Source organism: Hippoglossus stenolepis, chromosome 7 (genome assembly GCF_022539355.2).
Source record: "Hippoglossus stenolepis isolate QCI-W04-F060 chromosome 7, HSTE1.2, whole genome shotgun sequence".
NCBI classification, from domain to species: Eukaryota; Metazoa; Chordata; class Actinopteri; order Pleuronectiformes; family Pleuronectidae; genus Hippoglossus; species Hippoglossus stenolepis.
The window spans coordinates 446,755-469,576 of record NC_061489.1 but is presented as its reverse complement, the minus strand read 5'-3'; the positions used below and the strand labels follow the sequence as shown (position 1 = coordinate 469,576).

The following is a 22,822-nucleotide window of genomic DNA, read 5'->3' as shown; positions in this document are numbered from 1 at the left end:
TACAATCTGAAAAAAAGGAAAATAAATAAACAAAATCGTAAATTGTCTGCATTTATATGGTGCTCTTCTCACCCTCACCCCAACCTAACCATCATTCATATCTTACCCCTAACCTTACCCAGATCATTTGAATTAACAATGCCAATTAGGTCTTGATGTCTTGACAAGGTCAGTGTTTAAGCTGGAAAAGGTCCTAAAGGTTTAACAAAAACAAGGTCACACAGACACACACACACACACACACACATACACACACGCACACGCACACACTCCAAACTCTGGCATCTCATTCCTTCCTTTTAACTGTTTATCCTTCTGTCCCTCCATCTTTCACAGACTCCACAGGTCACTAGTTAAGGCTTCTTGGTTTCTCTGACATTGGCCAATCAGTCCTGTCTGGAGGAGGAGGCATTCTCTGGTGTAAGGCCCTCCCTCCATTGACCATACAAGGTAACAGAGGAATGCATGGCTTGGCGGTCCATCTGCTTCATAAGAAAGACACAGACAAAGACCAGAGGATGTCCCACACTGACGAGCAACATTATTTTAGTGTGATTTGAACTTTTGCTAGCTGTGAAGAAAGGTTGAAAGGAAATTTAGAGAACTTAGGCAAGATACCCATATAACACTGTTGTAGAAGTAGCCTCACAGCGGACAAACAAGTCAAGCAGCAGCTGATTGATTTCACCCGGGAAAACCAAGTAAGCAGCCTGTGGCGATGACAAGAAAGAGATGAAAATGTCCAGGAGTGAAGCAGCTCTGAGCAGCACCTCAGCTGACCTGTAGCAGAGGACTTAATAAGGTATGAGATTCACAGAGATTACTCTAAAAAGAGTATACCGGTGTTGTCCAAGTAATTTTTTTTTTCAGGTTCATCACAAAAGTCACTACAGCATAACAATATTAATCTTGTTTCACAAGAATGAAAGCAGACTTGTTTTTCCCTGAAGGTTCTCCACACTGAGTTTGGTGTCAATCCAAAGCAGTGGTTCCAGAGTGCACTGTGTCCAGTGATGGCAATGTAGGGGTTTAGACAATATTCAAATACTTGGTCAAAGTCTCAAGCCTTTGCTCCAGTTCAGTTGTATTAACCAGCCAACCTAGCGAGGGCACTAGCCAATGCCCGTAGAAATGTGATATGACTTCATGTAATGTCTCAGCTTGGATATACTGTATACATACATAGTATATCTGCTTTTTTCATACGGCCATGATTCAGCAATGCTAAAAGCGGACATGCTTCAACACAGTTTTTATTAAATCATCTTACACAGTGTGATATGAAGTGACACTATATGTTGTCACAATGAATAGTTGTAGGGGCTGATTTAAGTCAGCACATGTACTGACATAAGTCAGTACAGTTAAGTTTTAAGTAAGTGCATGTTTTGTAGATTCAGTGCAAGCCAAAAAGATAAGGAGGGCCAGAAAATCATAAAGTATACTGAAAAAACAAAAAGGCTACCTAAATGCCATTCACCCATACATTCTAACAGTACAATTATGTGCATCACTTTTTCTATCATGACTCAGTGGATTGGGGCTTAGAACCCAAAAACTTCTGCATGCAGAATTAGGGAGATGGGGATCAAACTGCAGATCTTCTGGTTCGAGGATAACCTGCTCTACTTCCTGAGCCACCCCTTTAGTATTTGAAAGCAACTGAATCGATCCCAAACAGACACAAATTCTAATCTGTGCAGGGTGAGGTAGGGTGGGGTAGGTTTGGTTTTATGCTCTCCTTAAAAACAAAGCAAAAATCTGTTGCGAAACCCTCCTGCAGTATGGCTGACATTGGTGTCACACAATGTTTCATCTCAAACAGTAGGCCAACATTTATGGCAGGGACTATAGACAACAGTTTCTATATATAGCAGACTTAGAAAGAAGAGGAAACAACTGCTAGTCATATACACACACATAGAATATACACACAAGCTTACTTAACTCCATCTGTTCCCACAGAGCCCTAGCTGTGCGAGTTCATGCTCCAACAGAGGGACGGGAATCAGAAGGTGTGGAAGAAATAGACCAGGTAAGAGCAACACACACACACACACACACACACACACACACACACACACACATACTGGTCCTTTTACAAATGTACACACTGTTGACATAACGAATTCCGAGCCTCTACCCCAACCTTGTTACCTGACCCTGAAACCAGGTGTCAACCTTCGGACATTTAAGTAATGATGCAAATGCAGATATGCACTCAACACAATGTTTTAAAACTGAAATAGGTACTTTACAAAGAAAACAAGATATGCCCACAGCGTTAATTGGAACAGGACTGTACAGCAAGTTGGGTGAATTTTTATAGTTTCTCCCCAGACTTTTACTGGAAACAGCTCTGTAAATTGTGGCTTTCAACCAGCTGGGACTATGCACTTGGATCTTAATTTCCTCCAAAATGAGTTTGTACTGAGAGGATATCTGGCGTGTTAAGGGTTAATGATGATGTAAAGGGACTGCATTACATATTTTAGAAGTCTATCTTCCCAAAGTCCAGTTACTAAAACACATGTTGTAACACCCCAGCTGCCAGGAGCTGCTGTCCTGCTGATGACTGGGATGAACATGAGAAAGTGCAGAGGGAGGAGAGGAGGAAATGCTGTATTTATTTACTGAGTAGTCAGGGCACTGAGTTAGGAAGACTTTCACATAACCTATCCATACATAATCAACACCAGTCCTCCCTTGGGACCAAGAGACCATCCATGATTCCCAGGGTCAGTTTCACATGGGAGAAGGAGGGGGAGCAAGAGGAGTTAAGACATAGCCCATGGAAGACCTCATGAAAATACCCCTGACTCAGATGATGTAAACAACCCCCAACCAGTTCAACTCTTTTGGCTTGGCCTTAAAATAATATCTACTCGTAAATGGTCTGTATTTATATAATGCTTTTCTAGTCTTAATAACCACACAAAGCACTTTACACTAAAGTTTTACCATTCATACAGTGCTTTTATGTGCAGCACTTTCTGTATTGTACATCATTCATACACTGCCGGCACAGCTGTCAGGGGCAATTTATGGTTAAGTATCTTGCCCGAGGACACTTCAGAATGTGAAATGGGGGACATGGGGATCAAACCACCAACTTTCTGGTCAGGGGACAACCCGCCCCCTTTGTGACCCTTCATGAGGGGTTATGCTCCACATATCTTTCCTTTTCAGCAAGTGTATATTTCTCATCATTGTCTTGTTACTCCTAAAAAAATTTTTAAATTTTTAAAACCACTGAACCAATCATAACAGCCATAACTTCCTGTGCCCCTGGGCTCCCACCAAAAATCCTCTCTCAGTTCCTTACTGCCTTAATGTTCTGCGCTGCACTTCACTTTGACAGGGTCCTGTAGCTACTCTGATCAAGCACCAGTGTTTGACTCACTGTTCAGCATTGCCATTTTTGGTAACTGATTTTAAGCCCCACTTTCCAGTGACTTTTATGTGTCGTACAATGACTGTTTCTTTGTGGACGAAACTTTGACAACACCACTTCCTAAATCACTGCACTAGTAAATCTTTTTATACATACATATACATTCATACATACATTTTGTACATATATGAGATTGTGTGTGTGTGTGTGTGTGTGTGTGTGTGTGTGTGTGTGTGTGTGTGTGTGTGTGTGTGTGTGTGTAGTGTGACAGACAGATGGATACAAATTGAGAAAGGGCTTCCTGTGTGTGTTTTACAGAGCCAAGGAGAAACAGAAATATGACCATATTAGGCAATGTTTGGCTCAACAACAGAGATGGCTCTGACTGTTATCACAGCCTGTCTTAACACACACAGACACACAGACACACACGCACACACACAATCTCACATATCTACAAAGTAAAAAAGACTTAATTTCAATCAGATTTACTAGTGCTGTGATTTTGAAGGTGTTACAGTTTCTGTGTAATCTGTTCTTGAACCCTGGTGCAGGTTGAAGTAGGGTGCAGTAGATTAGGTTTTGTGCTCTCCTTAAATGGTAAAAACAGCAAAAATCTGATGTGAAACCCTTCTGCAGTATGGCTGAAATTTGTCTCACACAATTTTTCATCTTGAGCCAGCATAGATGACGGGGACCATAGACAACATTCTCTACATATAGCAAGCTTAGAAAGAATAGTAAACAACTGCTAGTTATATACATACACATAGAATATACACACAAGCTCACTTAACTGCATCTGTTCCCTCAGAGCGCTGCCTATGTGTGCTCATGCTTAGAGACAGAGGAACGAGAATCAGGTGGTGTGAACAAAACAGACCAGGTAAGAGCAATACACACACACAAACACACATAAACACAGACACATCGGCATAGTGCATTCCATAGCCGCTTACCCTACCCGTAACCACCTTGTTAAGCCTTATGAGACAAATTGTGATTTGTGAATATGGGCTGATATGATTGATTGATTGATTGATTGATAACTAAATGCCTAACCCTAAAATAAAATAAGACACAGATACACACAAAATACTGTCAGCCCCATCGTCTTTTTTATACTAGTGTGAAACATGTAGGTGCTTAACAGAGTTTTGCAAGTGTATGACACACCTGTGGAGCCTGAGTTTCCCTCACACAGCACACAGCTCAGCTCAACAGTTAAGCCATAATCCACATCTGAGGATCAACTCTGGGACCAACAAGAAAACTTTGATTCTCATTTCATATTTAGCTAAAACACACAAACAACAGAGAGCTTCACAACTTGGACAATTATTTTCTTAGTATTTGATTTTCATAAATCAAGATTCCATTGCAACAAAAGATTAAATTAAATTTATTTTTACTGAGAACATTTTCCTTTTTACAGTATACACATGGCATGAAACTTAAAACCACCATAACCCGGGTAGGTGTTCTTCTAAAATGGGAATAATGTGGTTGGTCTTTTGTTTTATTTGTTTTATTAGTTTTATTTCTTTCTTTTTGGATGTCGCTGTAGCAGAGTACAGCCAATGTCACTCTCATTTATGTCATGTTGTGCTATGTTTTTAGGTTCAGGATGTAAATGTAACATATTTTAACAACAGCATGTAAATGTGTAAAATAGAGTGTAAATGATTGATAATGGTTGGTCTGATGTGTTCATGGAATGGCCACACAGCTAGGCTGCTGCAGGACCTGTCACAAAATTCTATGTATAAAGATAAATGTATAGATTATATGAAGGCTCTCCATATTAAGATGGAACATGAGTAATCAGTTGCCAATAAGAAGGTCCACTCATAGTAAAATGTGTCTTGTGTAGACATTTAAAATTAAATTGCAACAGGTCCTGCAATCACCTAGGAAGAAAACCTCTCTACAGTAAAAACAGAAAGCGAAAGTTACAGATATTTGCTTTATTTTCTGTGATTGTATTAGATTGTACTTTTCATTATCTGAAGAACAGGAAAAAAGAAAACAAAATGTTTCAAGCAGCTGTCAGATATTTCAGATGGTAAATGTGTGAATTTAAGCAGATTTGCAGACGACAGAAAGTAATAGTTCTGTGGCAATGAATTGGAGCAAGCAACTTTGATTTTGACCAAGTGTAGAGAGTATGGATGGATACCTCTCAGAATATCTGCATACTGTATATGAGTGTCTAAGCAGTCCAAAGCGTCTTTCAGAGAGATCGTTCAGTGACTGAACATGTAACATTTGTAAATCCAAGGGGTTGAGCAGAGTGAACAGGAGAGGCCAATGCCTGGATAATTTGTTGTTTCTCAGTAGATCCACTACGTACCGCAACAAGAAGAGGCAAGAGGAATTGGTAGGTATGTCATCCTGATTACAGTGCAATACGTCTCGACTCTCTCAGACACTCACACAGATAAATATCTTCCCACATTACAAATCCTAATCACAACTATCCACACAACATGGAGATGATGATTGTAAGAAATGAGAAGTTTGAAGCTTGGTGTCATGTATGCATACACACACACACACACACACACAGGAAGGCATTGAGACAAGACTTCACGTGGGTCTGTGGTTTTGTGTGTGAGAGAGAGAGAGAGAGAGAGAGAGAGAGAGAGAGAGAGAGAGAGAGAGAGAGAGAGAGAGAGAGAGAGATGGTCTTTCTTCTTAATATGGACTTGTTGGGCCCAGAGCAGAGGGAGAAGGACTAAATAAAGGCGCCCTCCTCCTCTGCTGCCTCCTCACTGTGACTAGAAAAGGGAATGTATTTAGCCAGAAGGGTAGGGGGTGGTGGGGGTGACAGACTATCAGTGGGAGCAATCACATCCTGGAGGAGGGAATGTTTATCCAAAGCAGCAATCCCTTTTTCCATGTTCCCTGAAATGAAAGACTGTCTTGGGCCATATATGGGCAGACTGGGAGTTTCCAGCAGAACAGAGTCCGAGCATTCTCTTTCTGCTTCTGTCTTTATAGGTCTCTCATTGTGTTGTGAAAGAGAGTTCAATTTCAACATCTGTACATTTGATATGAATCCAAAGTAGATGCCACTTATATTCCAATTTCATATACTGAGACCTGAGGAAGCAATTTACACCACTCCTTCTGTTCAGTCTCCAAGGTCCTGAGTCTTACAATAATCAGGTCTTTAAATACTGAATGACAAAACATCATGTATAAGCTGCTGTTATATCCCACAAACAAATGCAAGTCAATCAACCTAAAAACTGACAGATAAGAGCTGTGGATGGTGGGCTAAAGCTAGAACTGTGCTAAGCCACCACACAATATCAACAGTAGGAATACAAAATGTTTGGTTACGTTATGTATACAGTGCATGGACTCATCTATCTAAGCTGCTGTAGTGTATGCCGGTGGCTCTACGATCTGTATCATTTAGACAAACCAAACAGGCCCAGTTTTAATTAACCTCCTACAGCTTGTAGTGTGAAGCAATATGGACCAATAAGATTGACTAATCAGCCGATTTAGATTCTTTGGGGCTGTGATCTTAAATTTATCTCAGTCTAATAATGCCCTTTTGGATGGGATTATCAAATTATAAAATTGTCACACTGACTACATGAGCTGCAGCAGCACTACCTCCACCTCACTCATAAGCACCTTGATTTTGGTTTTGGAAAAGTTAAGATAAGAAATCATTGATCAGCAGGGTCATTTAATATTGATGAGGAGCTTTGGTTTGACCATTTATGTTTGAATGTGGGAGTGTAGAGGGCAGGGTATGAGGCAGACCAATGTACCCTTTTTTCCAGGTGGACTGGGATTTTTCAGCCGTGCATCTGCAAAGTTTTTTAAATCTGATGATTTGTTTTGCGTACGCCATTTTCTGCTATTGTGCGCATGTTCACTTTTAGTTTGAATCCTATGCAATGTTTTATAAGTGAGTCTAATGATGTTATAATTATAGAGGAAGATAAATACCCAGGTTATCACATCATATTCTGAACACAATTAAATCCAGTGTCATACAGACAAAAATAATTCAATGAAAAATCAGTCCATAGGAAATCACCAGTGGAATGTCTCACTTAATTACACCAAAATGACAGCCCATGTGTAGCACATGGAATTATTAAACTGTCTAAGCTGACAAAATTTATGCTGTCTTTATTTTTTTTCTATCCGTTGACGTGCTGCTCTTCCCTATGGCCCATGGTGCAGTGCTGCATCTCTGGTCAGTTGGTAGTCTGAGATGAAGCACTGTAGCTCGGGACGGAGGACAGAAATATCAATCTGAGCATGTCCACAGTCATGTAACTGCATCAATCAGCAGGTAAATGGTACATGGACATTATTTATATAGTGCTTTTCTAGTCTTATCAACCACCAGTGCTTAACACTACCAGCCACATTCACCCATTCACACACACACATTCATACAGCACTAATATATGATGTGCATAAGTACCAGATATGTGGTTTTCTTGTGTTAGGGAGTATGATGTGAAATGATATGATGATGCCAGTCGAGGATGATGTACGCCCACATCGAGTCTGTTTCTGCTAGAGGTTTGTTCCAGTTAATGAGGGAGTTTCTCTATAATATTTAAGGTCTCAACCTTACTATACAAGTGCCTTGAAATACTGTATGTTATGATTTGGCGCCATACAAATTGAATTGAATATAATATGTTTCTATTAACATTATAGAAAAAAATGTTGTCATAAAATGTGGACTGTGTGCAAATAACCAAGAGTCAGCATTATATATTTTGGTATAGCTTTCCAAAATGTGGAAAATCCAGTTTAGCACTTTGCTTGTCTTTGTAAGTCGTTTTACCCTTATAGAGCTATATCAACCGGCACCCCTTATTCTATTCCATTATTCTATTCTATCATCCAATTCTGTAATTGTCCATTGCAGTGAAAAGCCTTCAATTCCAGCTTGTGAATCCATTCAGATTAATTAATTTTACAACATTTAATCAATATTGCTTTAAATTGTAAATGGTCTGGATTTAGATAGCTCTTTTCTAGACTTGAAGATCACTTTTTTGCAGTTTGACCCATTTACACACATTCATAAAGTGCATCTATGTGCAGCACGTTCTCTATCACACATCACTCACACACTGTCAGCACAACTGTCAGGGGCAATTTGGGGTTCAGTATATTGCTCAACGACACTTCAGCACATGGATTGGAGGAGACTAGGATCAAGCTACCAACCTTTTTGTTAATGGACGACCCGCTCACCTCCTGAGCTACAGCCACCTTAATAAAATGCAGAAACCATTTTTGAAGTGGCACTATCAGAAGAAGGAAAGAAAAGCACAGATGTGGTCGTTTCTAATGTGAAATCAACAGCTGCAGTGCTGCATGTGAAGAATGGATCCATTGCTGTTGGTGTCATGAAAATAATGGATCAAATCAAAAGATTTATCTCCTCTCTCCTGGGGTCCAGTTTTCCCAGGAATCCCTTGACCTATCAGAAAGGGGGATTCCTGGAAATACTGTTCTTGGGGGTGGGGCTTATCAGCAATTCCATGGGCCATATGATACACCATGATCTTGTTTGGTGCCAATGTTTGACAACGCTAGGGCTAGAGTTGGTGTTAGAGAAACACTAATCATTCTTTCAGTCACATGTGATTCTCCGGGTGTCCTTACTGAGGGGCTGCAATGTAAGCAGCCAGCGCACAATATGTCATTTAATATATGAATACTGCTCATTGATCAATAAACTGTCAAAACAAAGAAATAATTGAATATATTGACTTTTATTTTATTAAATTTTTGTAATTTACATTTTTGGGGCTTTTTTTGCCTTTATTTTGGATAGGACAGAGAGCTAGCTGTGAAGGGGGGCAGATAGTGTGTGTGGGGGAGGACATTCAGCAAAGGGCCGCTGCGGATGAGACATATCTTCAATAGGGTGGCAGCTCTACCAGGTGAGCTATATGCTGCCCCAAATATTTTGTCATTCATTGTATTTGAATCCTGCACTTTGGGATTAGAGTACAATAGGAAAAATGCCTTGAATTTAAAATGATTTAGAATTTAAATTAATGAATTTCAAACTTTCTTTTACAACCAGACTGTTGACACAGTAAAAAGGCAGCTTTGTCCAGTGACTTCTCACTCTGTCCCCACCAAATCAAACCAAATTAAAAGGATTGGAGAGGCCATGCATGTCCTGCATGCAAGTCATTCAATGCTGACTTTTTCAAATTGTAAAAATGCCATTTCATAATGTTATCACATGATGTCTTCTACACCACATCTTGATGAATGTTTGCGTAATTTAAGTGAAATGTATATCGTGTCTCTACTAATATTGGTTTCAAAAGTTCATGCATTATTATATTATAGGGTGAAATGTTAAATAATCTTTCTAACTTCATAGTGTCATCATCATGACATAATTCTTACCGTACTTAATGATAATTTCTGATCATGTTTGTTTTTTGTCTGTATTTCTATAGAATGTAGACATACCGAAAAAAAAAATTTAAACTATGCATTTTTGTCATTTTCATTCTGACTTCTTCAAGACGAAATCTATACTATATCATTTGAGCGGGATTAATTTGTTTATAAATAATGTCATCTATAATAAAATGTAATGAATGAATATTATTATTATTGTTAGTTTACAGAGAATATGGATAATGCATGTGATTTGCTATCTTACAAAAGAGATCCAGAAATATCTCCCTGTTTGTCTGTCCACAGTTCCACAATAAGGTTTTTTGGATGAGTCCAAATCCAATCCAAGCCCCCCATTTAATTTAAACCACTTTCTAGGTACAGCGGTAACATCTCAAAAGGTTGCTATGTGAGTTTCTATATAGACCCCCTCACCCCTCTCAGAGTAAAATCTAATTGAACAATGACAGCTTAATTTATACCCATCTTCAACCAACTCTGGATAGTGTAAAGACCTTTTACATCTATGACATAAAGAAGGAAGGTAATTCAACAGATGAAGCCTTATGCTCCCAGATCCACAAATATCAGTGATAAAATGTTACTGATAAATGCTGATAATTTAATGTTCGAAAGTTTAAAAAGAAAACATGATGATAAAATGAGCAATGATGTTTACAAATGCCTACAAGATTAACGTGCTTAATAGGAAGTAAAGTATGATGTGTATGTGTAGGTGCTGACGTTCCTGTAGTGAGTGAGTGTTGTTTTGAGGAATTTACTATACTTAGAAAAAACTAATTTTGGGCCCTGTAATGTTTACGTGGCTTGTTTGTTTAAATTCTACAATAAAATATTATTTAAGTGCTTTTACTTCAAAATGCTGTGTGTTATTTAATCTGCTACTTGAAGTTTGTTAGTAATTATGAATCATCATTTTGATAAGTAATTTTTATCATTCACGCCAAGTAATATTAACTACCCTTCTGTATTGACTGCACGACCCGACACAATGAAGTAATGTTTACTTGGGTAACGGGAATGAAATTCGAAACCCTCTTCCTGCTCAGCCAGTGAAGTAAGAGGACAGTTTGCGCTCCTTTCACACAATAGGATAGACACTGACCAGAGCAGCAGCACCTGACCCAGGACAGATGTCTCCTGGATGATTTTATAACTCATTTGATGAGACAGTTCATGGATGTGAAGCCACTGGGGTAGGTTGTATATTTAATTTACTTTGTACATTCATGTTAGCTCATCTGCTAAAGTCAGTGTGTGAGTAGGCCACAGACTACTTTGCTAGCATTAGCTTAGCTTGCTAGCTATTATCATGCTGGCACATGTGCTGCTTTTCTAGACACACACCAGCTAATTTTTGTGGACATGTTTTCAGTTGCTGAAGAAGGGACCCTAATGGTGTAAGCTATGTATCTGCTGTTTGTCAAAATGTATTGTGTTGTGTTACATTACATTTATCGTAGTATTTTGGAACATATTTTATCTTTCATTAAAATTGTTTAAAAGAGGTAGTATTGTATTGTTTTAGCATGGTGGTTAACTATGTTGTGTTTGTTAACCTTTTGTTTTAGAACAAAGAGGAGTTAAGAAGGATCACAACATTTCCTCTCCAGCAACCATTTTGTCAACATTGGACACTGGTTTTTCGGACAAAGGACAGGGTGGCTTGCACGAAAAAAAGGTCTATGCTGGACTCACTCAGGCAGGTAATGTCTAAAATTCATATGATGATAATCTTATGTTGGGCTCGTGTACATGGATGGATGTGACACTTGGTTCATTTGGTCAAAGTGAAATATTTGTATTAGCTTCCCCCACTATTATTCCATCTCTACCTTCTATGTAAAGTCCCTTGAGATCATGTATATTATGATTTGATGCTGTACAAATAAAATCTAATTGAATTTAATTAAACTGTAAGACCACACTTGACAAAATATTAAATGAATGTACTCCATTAAATCATAAAACGTCACTCTCTACATTCAGTCCGTAGCTCGCTTCACCACTGCTTGCTCTCTATCCATAGTGAATGTATAGGCAGTTATATAATGTTCTGTCTGTCTAACAGCAACATATCAAAGGTAGACGAGACATCATAATCCGCTGCTTAATAGAGTAACTTGGAGAGTCTGGAGAGGAACTCATCAAGGACTACCAGGTAAATTTGTGATGACGATTATTCTGACCATAATAAAAGTATTTTTTCCAACCTAAGACTTACTCTTATCTCTGTACAAATACTTTATAGGCAAACCACTCATATCCCTTTGTGTGGTTAAAAAAGACAAATATATTAATTTGCATTCTTCATTAAGATATTTACTACAATTGACATTTAAGATACAGTACCAATCAAAAAGTTGTTAGGCCAACTTTTTGATTGGTATAGTCAATAGTTAAAAACAGTCCATAGTCTTCTATGTTCTGATTTCAAATGTTTTTTACATCATTTCAGCAAGGAAGCCAAAGAGGTCTTTTCTCATCATGACTTTAAGATCTGAAGGAAATGCAGCACAGGACGGCCACAACCCCTGACCATTGTTCTTGATGACTGTTGCAAATGTTTACCTTTTGCTCAATGCCTTAAAGAACAGAATTTGTTGGTAATTAACTTACTGTATTTCTTACAAAGCTATTGCACTTTACAGTGATACTTCATTGAAAATATAATCTCTGCAGATGTACACGTTTTTCTGTTTAGTCAGACTGTCTGAGTGATTTTCTGAAAGCTCTTGAAATTGTTAAAAAGTTTTGGCCACACTGTTGAGCATGAGGCCACTTTGTATGGCTAAAAGATTGTATGTTCTGTTATGGCAGTGGTTACAAAATATGCAAGCATTGCAGGCTAGCTGAGATATGCATACTTAAAGGCCTTAAGAGGTTAGTTTGGATTATTGTATGTGTGATTGTATGAGGTCCTTATCAATAGTCAGTGTATTCGCTACGTGGAGCAACAGCATGGAATATAAGCAATGATGTGCCATGGACGGGGTAAGCAAAAAAGGTATTTTAGCAAGTTAAAAGACCAACTAAACGCCATAGGAGAAATCACATATTTGTGTTTGTGTTATTGTGTGACCTTGGGAATCTGAATTGTCCCTAAAACACTGAAGTCACACAATAATACAAACAAACTAAGGATCTAGGCAGTTCATTACTGAGCTTCTGTGCTGGTGCCCGTCTCTGCTTCTTCTAACTGTGGATGTGCTGACTGCTATCTACTGTAGCTAATACACTGACTACAGAAAAATACCTGATACAGCCACACATTTAATAATCCTATCAAACTGTTTAAGAGGTCAAATGCATCAGAAAGGTCACATGTCCTATTTGAAAATGTTTTAGTCTGACTAGGTGTTTCAAATGCACTGATTTAGATATGTTTTAATGCACACCATATTGTATGTGTAAAAAGCATCCCACAAGGATTTAAGATACATTAGATAATGTTTGATATTCTTGAGGGAATTAATGAAATGTGCTATGAAGGGGGTTGAATTAAGTTTTTAGATCCTTTAAAATAGTAAAAGTACATACGCATCAGCAGACATAAGTGTGAGTATATTCATTGTGAAATCTTTATCTTGATCTTAGCAGCACAAGCTCTGTAAAATAAATGTAGTAGGATGAGAGTAAAATAATGATAATGGAAATAACGTAGAGCAACTTTACCATTCAGATAGTTAACGTAAGTTTCATTGTAACAAAACACTATACTGCAACAAAAACAAAAAAAAGATACATGACCTTCAAGTTCAGATCCAAAGGAGAGCAGGGAGAGACAAACAGTCTCTATACTTTCCTCTTCTATTTGGGAAAATAGAGAATAATAATCACTACTGTTCAAAATCAGCAAAATGTAAAACACAGATTATGATATGAAATTTTAAATAAATCTAATTTATTTAAAGTAACGCAGATGAACGAGTACTCTCTGCAGGTTGCTGTGCCTCATGTTCTATTGTATGAAAGGTTTAAAGCCATTAACTAAGAAGTTACTGTGTTTTGTATGAAACTGGTAAAACGGGAAGAAGTCGTCCACTACCATTGGGTACTAAAGCGAATGCCGTCAACCCCCTCCTATTCCTCTCCTCCAGTTGATTCGTAAAAACAAACTAAAATCGCACACAACTTAAACTTCTCCATCTCTCAATCTTAGGGGCGATTTGGTTAACTGAATTTGACCTGTTGTATGTCACAAACATGGCTTACCCTGCAGGGGCCAAAGATCCACACAGAAAATCTGCTTTTTCTTACTGTATTCCACACACTTGTAGTAAGTTGGAATATTCAGACTTTAAGTCTGTGTATGGAACAATTTGAAATATAATGCAAATAACTTTGCACAAAATAAATGCATAAATAATCATTTTTAAATCAATCCCACAATTGAATTTGTATTACTCAATCACTTAAGTTATCGACAATGAATCCTAGTTTGGTTTGCACTCATTATTTCAAATAAAACAATTTATATATAATCCTTTTTTAACTTGTAGTTTCACTCTGCTGTCTACAAAAGAGATACTAAATGAAATTTGAACATATTTAGTTTTTCCACAATGTTGCACTTTGCCAATTCACCAGTCAAAGTAATTTGTACAGAGTCACACATTCACATGTTGCTGTGGTTGTGACATGGTTAAAACACATTAAAGAGATTGGTGGCTACATGACAGCCAAAGAGAGAAGCTGTATACAGCTTCTGCATTCACACCTAACCATTAACAAGTCTTTTAGACAAGATCTCTACATAGTGCATCTTAATGTTGAACTTTCTCGCCTAACAAAGTGAAAATAAATGCTAATGCTAAGCTACCTGCAATTAGATAGTATCCCTTGCCTCCCAGAGCGATAACAGTCATGATTCAATCTCTGCTGGAATGAGGTGTGTTATAAAAACCACCAGTCCTTTCAATACTCACCGAATCCAAAACCAAACTGAACTGATTAGTGGAGATTTGTCCAGAAATTGCAAGCTATTAATGAAATTAATCGTTCAGATACTAATTAGATTTTTGCTTCATTGCTGCCGGATTCAAAGTATTATAAAGTTGTCGATTTGAGCACAGATTTATCTTAATTACACTACACCCAGACAGCCCGTACTTGCCTTTGTTCAGGGAAGGTCTGGCGGTGTATGCAACAGTGGTAAAGCGTGACCTGAGGACCTGCGCCTGCCTGGTGGCAGCATACTCTTGCTGTATGCTGATGACCTGTTGATAGTCTCCCTGTCGAAGGACACTTGTCGCTGTTACTCTATTTTGCTGTTGCAGAGACTTCCTGAATGTGGTCACAGAGCAGGCCTGGCTAAGCTACAGATCTGCTCGCCAGAGGTTACATATTTGGTAAACGGTCGGTTGTCTCAGGGCTGTTGCTCTCAAGATTGAGAAAAAATATTTTGCACATCTTGAACATTTCTGCTACTCAGCACATGACAGCAGCTTGTTAATCTGGCTATTAGGTGATCAAGCCTCCACCTTAAATTAAAGCACTCACCACTCCTAAACTCAGAGACTCTTCTTCCTATGATGGATGAAAATGATGAACATGACTGTGTTGTGGTTACTGAAAACTAGAGACCAGATTTGTTGCAGACACCAATACCAAACTCTGATTTGATTCTGTACATGGACGGGTCAGTAAGCAGACCGTCTGACACAAAATAACTTGCTGGCTATGCTGTAATAACTGATTAAGAAGTGTTGGAAGCACTAGCGTTACCTTCTGGTACCTCTGCTCAAGCTGCAATATTGTACGCCCTTGCAAGAACTTGCATTTTGGCAAAGAAGAAAGCTGCAAACCATTAAGATATGCTTTTGGTTTTGATTTAAGTAAATTATAAAGACAGGAGGTTGTCCAGTCTTTTACGCGATCCCCGTGCCCACTGTCATGAATGGCCCATCACAGGTGGTAGAAGGAGGATCAATAAGATAATAAGATCACAATGTTGCGCACCAGGCATCACACAAGTTTCGCACACTTTATTGGAAAGATGCATTATTTGTCAGCAAACTGGGAGAAAGTACAGCACAGTGAAACACGATAATTCATTGCGTCCCTTTATAAATACGGAAATAGATTTGTACATGCGAAGCTATTAGAGGTACAAATACTTAATTGTAGACCAGTTTTTTAAGTAGGTTGAAGCTTTCCCAACTAGGAGACAGGATGCAAAAAAAATTGTCATTAAGATCCCTTCAGTGGATAGCTCAGGTCAGGTTGCCCACACACATTGCCTATTGCGCTTTATTCCATTCCAAGTACACCTAGTGCAAGCCAACCTTTGACACCCCATAAAAACTCTGCTTTGAACTGATAAGTATATGTCAGAGTATGTCAATAAAACTAACTAACTAACTAACTAACCTAAATTAGACTTGTTTTATTTACATGTATCAAGCAGACTGCCAAAACCTTCAAATGAACCCATTCATCTCTTTCATGTTGGAGATTATGTGCAAATCAAATCTCTGGAAAGTGTCTCTATCTCAAAGGCCCGTTCCAGGTGCTGTTGACAACCAGAACAGCCCATAGGGTCTAAGGTAAAGCAGAATGAATCCACGCGTCAAGATACATGCCAGTCCTTCCCCCAGACGCCCATGAAGAGGTGACGCAGAGGGAAACAGAGGGTGGTTCTTCATCCTCCTCCTATTGGTGGTCTCAAAAGGAGGAGTTTGTTCTGACAACTTAAATGTTTCACATACAATAAACATTATCCGAAGTGCACACAGAGAACTAAATGAACTGAGTAAATCATTTTCAGGGCTGTTACCTTTTTGTGATTAATTATAAATAACAATTTGTATTCAAATCAAACATTTAATTTCCAGTTTCACTTTATATTTGAGCTTGTCTTTTGTTTTAATCAATTTTATTGTTGATGTAATTATTAAAGTGTTCCTATCCCAAGGGTGTGAAGGTCTAAAGTTCCGGGTCAGTTGGTAATTGTCCCGTATAATATGAGTGTTTGGATTTTAAAGATTCAATTACAGTAGGGGTGGGGATCGTCCAGCAAGACTGTTTGATCCGGCCTGCGAGGCAATTCATAAATACAAAAAACACACACACAAACACACACACATATAATTTAATATTTCTAGGTCAAACTGCTGGATGCATTTGTGCATCATGTCTACATTAAACTCTTCTGCATAAGACTGCCTGAGTTCTCCTTTCACCTGCTTCCAGGAAACTTCCATAACAATTATTCTTATTAGTTTAATACTTATTCTAACTGGTCTAATCTTAAATCATTTTATTGCTGTTTTAATTTATATTTATTGTATTGCCTGTATTATTGTATTACTGTCCCTCATCACCATTGAAAGGGTTCTCCCTCATTGTGTCTCCCAAGGTATGAATAAATAAATGATGATGAGGACTTGTTTATCATACAGCAATTATACACTGCCGGCACAGCCAACACAGGCAATTTGGGGTTCAGGGAGATGGTGATAAAACTGCCGACCTTCTGTCGAGCCACAGCCACCCATATACAATAATATTATTATTGCCCCAGGTGAAAATTTGTCTCTGCAGTATAAAAACATTATCAAATACATTCATCATCACACATTCTCCTTCATAGATAAAAATTACAATTTAGTGCAATATAAAACAGTGATAAACAAGGAAAAAGAAGAATAAGAGGATAGCAAAACATATACAAATTTCAGCCTAGGTGGTTTTAAGGGCTTTAATAGACAGGGAGACAAAAGTGTATTTAAAATGGTGGTGCCTTCTGAGGTGAACTCTGTACCATCTGCCTGAGGGAGGAGCTGGTAGTCAGAATGGATTACTTAAAGGTCCAGTGTGTAAGATTTAGGTGAAAGGGATTTAATAGCAGAAATATAAAATAATCCTAGTGATATTTTCACCAGTGTGTTTCGTCTAAATTGAATGAACTGTTGTCTTCTTTACCCTAGAATGGGCCCTTTATATTTGAATACCTTATATTTACATCGGGAGCGGGTCCTCTCTTCGGAGGCTGCCATGTTTTTTACAGTAGCCCAAACTGGACAAACTAAACACCTTTTGAGTTTTTATGACAACTGAAGGCTACCACAGGTTCTATTTCCTGTTTGGAAAGGGAGTGTGAGGTGAGGGGTATTCAGCTGCAATATGCAACTTCACCACTAGATGTCACTAAATTCTAAACACTGAACCTTTAAATTAGGATTTTTTGGGCCTATAGATTGTTGCAGGACTGGGAGATTGGGATGTTCATGGACACCCATAATTTTCATAGATATGTTTATGTGTCGGTTGGTCTGGCTTTCTACTACTGCATGATAGAATAAAAGTTGCACTTTTGGTTTGAGCCTTCTCAGGAAGTGCAGCCTCTGCCGCATATTGGAGCAATAATAATCCAAATGGATTTACTACACTATCACTTCATCGATGTGGATCCTCAGATACCTGTCGGAACTTACCTGTGCTATGGCCTGGACATGGATGAATGGTCAGCAAGAGACTTGGGCACAGTCCCATTTCACCCCTTGGCCCTACCCCTTGTTTTCGGGGGTTATCTTGCCCCTTGAAACGGATTCAGAAGTGGTAGTGGTTGAAAGTCTTTCCGTGCACTCACTGTCAAACAGTGTCTTGTTTCATCTGTGATGCTGAACATCTAAGCAATATGCTGTGCAGTTTGCAGGGTGGTAGTTCTACTCTCACTAAACTTCTGGATGCATTTGTCATGCTCCATGGTCATTTAAGTGCTCTCAAGATCAATCAGGCTTTTAATGTAATCGCAGGTAATTTGCCATGTAAAGATACTATATTTAAATATGCATGGTAGCAGCCTTACAAAAAGACCTGGGAAGGGTTGGTGCTATTGACTACACACATATCAGAACATGACGAGAGTTGTGAGAATCAAATAATTTCACAGCAGTAATGTACAGGTTTTACTAATATTGTACTTTAAATGACATGTTTATTTTGGCGTAAATGTTTGCTGTGAACACATCAAAAGGCTATTATAAATGTAGATTACATACCCCATATGCTCAGTGTTAATACTAATAATAATAGTTCTTCTCTATTGCTTTAACACTTTTATTGTGCAACTAAACTGAATTTTTATTTATTTTCTATTCTTTTTAATAAAACACCTCAGTTGATGGTGGTTTATTCGACATTAACTCCTTAGCCGAGGTGTAGTCGGAAGAGCTTGCCAGGACAGCAAACAGTCGTGATTTTGTTAAGTGGCTAGCTCGCAGTGAGGGAGCAGCAAGCTGATTGGCAGATGCAGAGTGGAGTGGACGGGCTGAGTTGTAAGGTTTGACAATGTTCTGGATGTAGACTGGACCTGATTCGTTCACAGCATGGTACGCATGTACTAGTTTCTTGAAACGGATGTGGGCAGCCACTGGTAACCAGTGAATGGAGAGGAGGAGCAGTGTAGTGTGAGTGAACTTAGGCAGGTTGAAGACCAGTCGAGCGGCTGCATTCTGGATGAGCTGCAGATGTCAGATAGCACTAGCAGGCAGACCAGCCAGGAGGGAGTTGCAATAGTCTAGGCATGAGATGACCAGAGCCTGGAGCAGAACCTGTGGCGCCTTCGGAGTGAGAAGGGGACGTATTCTCCTGATGTTGTGCAGCATGTATCTACAGGAACGGGTTGTTGCAGTAATGTTGGCAGTAAGGGAGAGTTGACTGTCGAGTGTCACAACAAGGTTCCTAGCGGTCTGGGTGGGGGCTACATGGAGTTGTCAATGGTAATACTAAGGTCATCGGTGGGGAGCCTTTTCCTGGAAGGAAAAGTAGTTCAGTCTTATCAAGGTTAATATTCAGTTGTTGTGCGGACATCCACTGAGAGATGTCAGTCAGACAGGCAGAGATTCATGCTGCTACCTGTGTTTCAGATGGGGAAAAGAGAGGATTAGTTGGGTGTCATCAGCATAGCTGTGGTAGGAAAAGCCATGTGAGTGAATGACAGAGCCGAGAGAGATGGTGTACAAAGAGAAGAGGAGGGGACCCAGGACGGAACCTTGAGGGACCCCAGTAGTGAGAGGACAAGGTTCAGACACAGATTCTTTCCAAGTTACCCGGTAAGTGTGGTCATTGATGTAGGATGAGAGCAGGGAGAGTGCAGAGCCTGAGACACCCAGATCCTGAAAGGAGGAAATAGGGATCTGGTGGTTCACTGTGTCAAATGCAGCAAAAAGGTCTAGAAGGATGAGGACAGAGGAGAGAGAGGCTGCTCTAGCAGTGTGAAGTTGCTCAGAGACAGCAAGGAGGGCAGTCTCAGTGGCCTGCCTTGACCCTGGTGAGGGTCAAGAAGGTTGTTATGGTGGAGATAGGAGGAGAGTTAGACCTAGAAACAGACATTTATACAAACACAGTAAGCAAATACTTGATACTTTAATACTTAATAGGTCCAGCAGTTGTGAAGTCAGTGCATTTCAGTGCATAATTTGGTGAAATTATTTCTCTAAATGGATCCTTACCAGTTCTTGAGAGGACTCGAACATCATACGATTTCCAGTCTGGTCCTGGCTCCTCATGTTTTTGGACAGCTCTGTTGATGTGTTCATCACTATTATAGTTTGGCCACCAAGTCACACCATCTTCAAGCCATGAGTCTGGTATAATATTTACAGTCGTATATACAAGTATATACATCTGAAAAAGAAAATGTTACAGAATAAAGTTATTATCCCTAAAACTTTAAAAGCCCTTTTTGATACTATCTGTTGTCATAATATTTCCTACAATAGCCATTCAATGTATTTACATTCAGTAATTATCTCTCTACTGTTTCTTTTATTGTTACTGGCGGAGTCTGCCGTTCATTCTCAAATTCCACACGTAATGAGATTCACAGGAACGATGAATTCAAGTACTCCAGCAATACAGTTTGTAATTTTATCTCATTGATAGAAGCCTCCCTGTTTACTAAAAGCTCTAAGACAGCAGTATCAGAGTAGTGTTACTTTATTGCTAACAGAAATGTTCAATTTGTCACTGAGTTAAGCAATGACTGCTACTGATCACAAAAAAATGAATCTACAAAACAAGACAACAGTCATTTTAAGCGCATCTGTCAGCAGGTCTTTTTCAGTTTTTGAAAGGGAGTAGTGGAACAAGCAGAGACAGCCACAGTTTGTGAGAACCAGCCCCAACACACCTTCAAGGTAAACAACTTACTGCTGTTGTGTGGAATAAAGCTGCTCTTCTTCATTTCTGTTAGTCTTGGCAGTGTCAAGTCCGTCTCTAGTCTTTTTGTCTCCCACTACTCAGCTCCCCACCCTCAAGTCCACCAGCACACACATATGCCCTATCACTTTGGCTATGCGAGAAGGGCATGACAGAGTACAAACTTATGCAAGATCTCTGATGCTTTAGCCAACTCAAGTTGAAGGCCATCTGGAACAGGTCCAACATAATGTTGCTTTCTTAAACCCTTACATTCAACTCAATGCTGCAAATATTTTGAACCTCTGATAACCTTCTTATCATCTGAGCAAGTGGAAATTCTGTCTTTCTCACAAACCTCTTAATTTTATGGAAGTAATTTTCATATGCAAAAACCGAGATCGAGTCCAAACATTTGCAGATAGGTGGACCAAACCATGCACATTATACACTTAAGCCAAACTGCCGTACAGATCCCCAAAATGACTTACAAACGTGGTGAGCAAAGTGTTTGCATAATTAATACACACAGAGCAAAGCTGTGGACTGACAAGGATGCAAATACCTGTAGATAACAATTCATTGTTGCCATAAGGGTCACCGGTGGTGTGACAGTCATTGTTGCTATCGCTGTCATTGGTGTTGTCACAGGGGTCTGCCCTATTAGTTGCTGTTTGTTCTGATGACTGACAGTCTTCAGCAATTTCATGGAGTGATTTTTCAAGTGAAAAGCAGGCCCTCCACCTGACTCCAGAGCTTGTTAATGGAGGTTGCTTCCTTTTAATCAAAACTCTAAAAAAAGACTCTTTGTGACAAAAAAATGTTTGTTGACATTCACCAGTTATTGCCTCCAATTGCAATAGCCACAACTCAAATGCAAAATCCACAACACAAATGCAAAAGCCACAGCACAAATGCAAAAGGCACAACATCTTTGTATTCTCACATCCAAATCCAATCATGTTTCTTCCTGTAAAATAAAATATGACGTGTGCTTACGTAGGCTTGAAACAACCAATTTCAACTAATAATGACAATAAAGTTGAATCTAATAGTCTAAATGGCAACAGGACATGCACAAAAAATGATTATACTGTAAGGCCCCCTATAACAAGTTTTTGAAAATTAACTTGCATTCAAATAACTGACTAGAAAAATAGAGAAAAAGCAGAAAAGCCCTGAAATATACAACCAATATGTACCTTATAGACCTCTAGATTCACATTGGTGTCATACAGTGATATGTGTGGCAGAAAGACCAGGGGTCAGTTTACCAAAGATATTTTAGATTGGTCTAAAGACCAGTCTTAATTTTGCTCTTAGATTACTCTAAAGCAAGTAAGATAGTTTCTAAAAAATAAAGAGCTTTAAGCCCCCCTACCACAAGGCTAATAGCCATGTTTGCTCACTACTGCACACTGAAACACTCTGCTTAAGCTCATTATGATGACATGTATAGTTTATGAATTATAAACTATAATGCATTATTGTATAAGGCTATACTATAATTCCTTAATGTCTATGGAGGTCCATTCAGTCCCATTGTATACAGTATTTTCTCAAATAATAGTCGGGGGTAAAAACAATGGTGGCTTAACTCCAGTGCGCCTGTCATGTAATCGGCACAACACGACTAAGCACAATGTACATTTCCATCTCTTTAATTTACTAAATTCAACAATATAATCATGCTATTGTCAACACTTTGTTGCTCTTTATTACTTATAAAAACTGTTATTGTCAATTTCAATTAATGTAAACTGTAGTAACGTTTAAACGTACTTGTCACAAGATGGCAGCTACATTTGAAGTACCTATATGGAAACTGGTATGAATTTTTCA

At 38.8% G+C, this 22,822-nt stretch overlaps 1 long non-coding RNA gene across 4 annotated transcripts; it reads left to right on the top strand.

Annotated features, from left to right (window-relative positions):
* Window positions 1–497: 497 nt before the first annotated feature.
* Window positions 498–16,206, top strand: LOC118112436. 4 transcript variants are annotated; one of them, XR_004697216.2, is made up of 8 exons: window positions 498–802; window positions 1,966–2,035; window positions 4,209–4,280; window positions 5,732–5,774; window positions 9,228–11,031; window positions 11,407–11,541; window positions 11,907–11,996; window positions 12,294–16,206. It is a non-coding gene; the product is annotated as an uncharacterized LOC118112436 (long non-coding RNA). The 4 variants fall into 4 exon arrangements; XR_004697217.2 differs by having other exon boundaries at window positions 5,732–5,778; XR_004697213.2 differs by having other exon boundaries at window positions 5,732–11,031.
* Window positions 16,207–22,822: the final 6,616 nt, after the last annotated feature.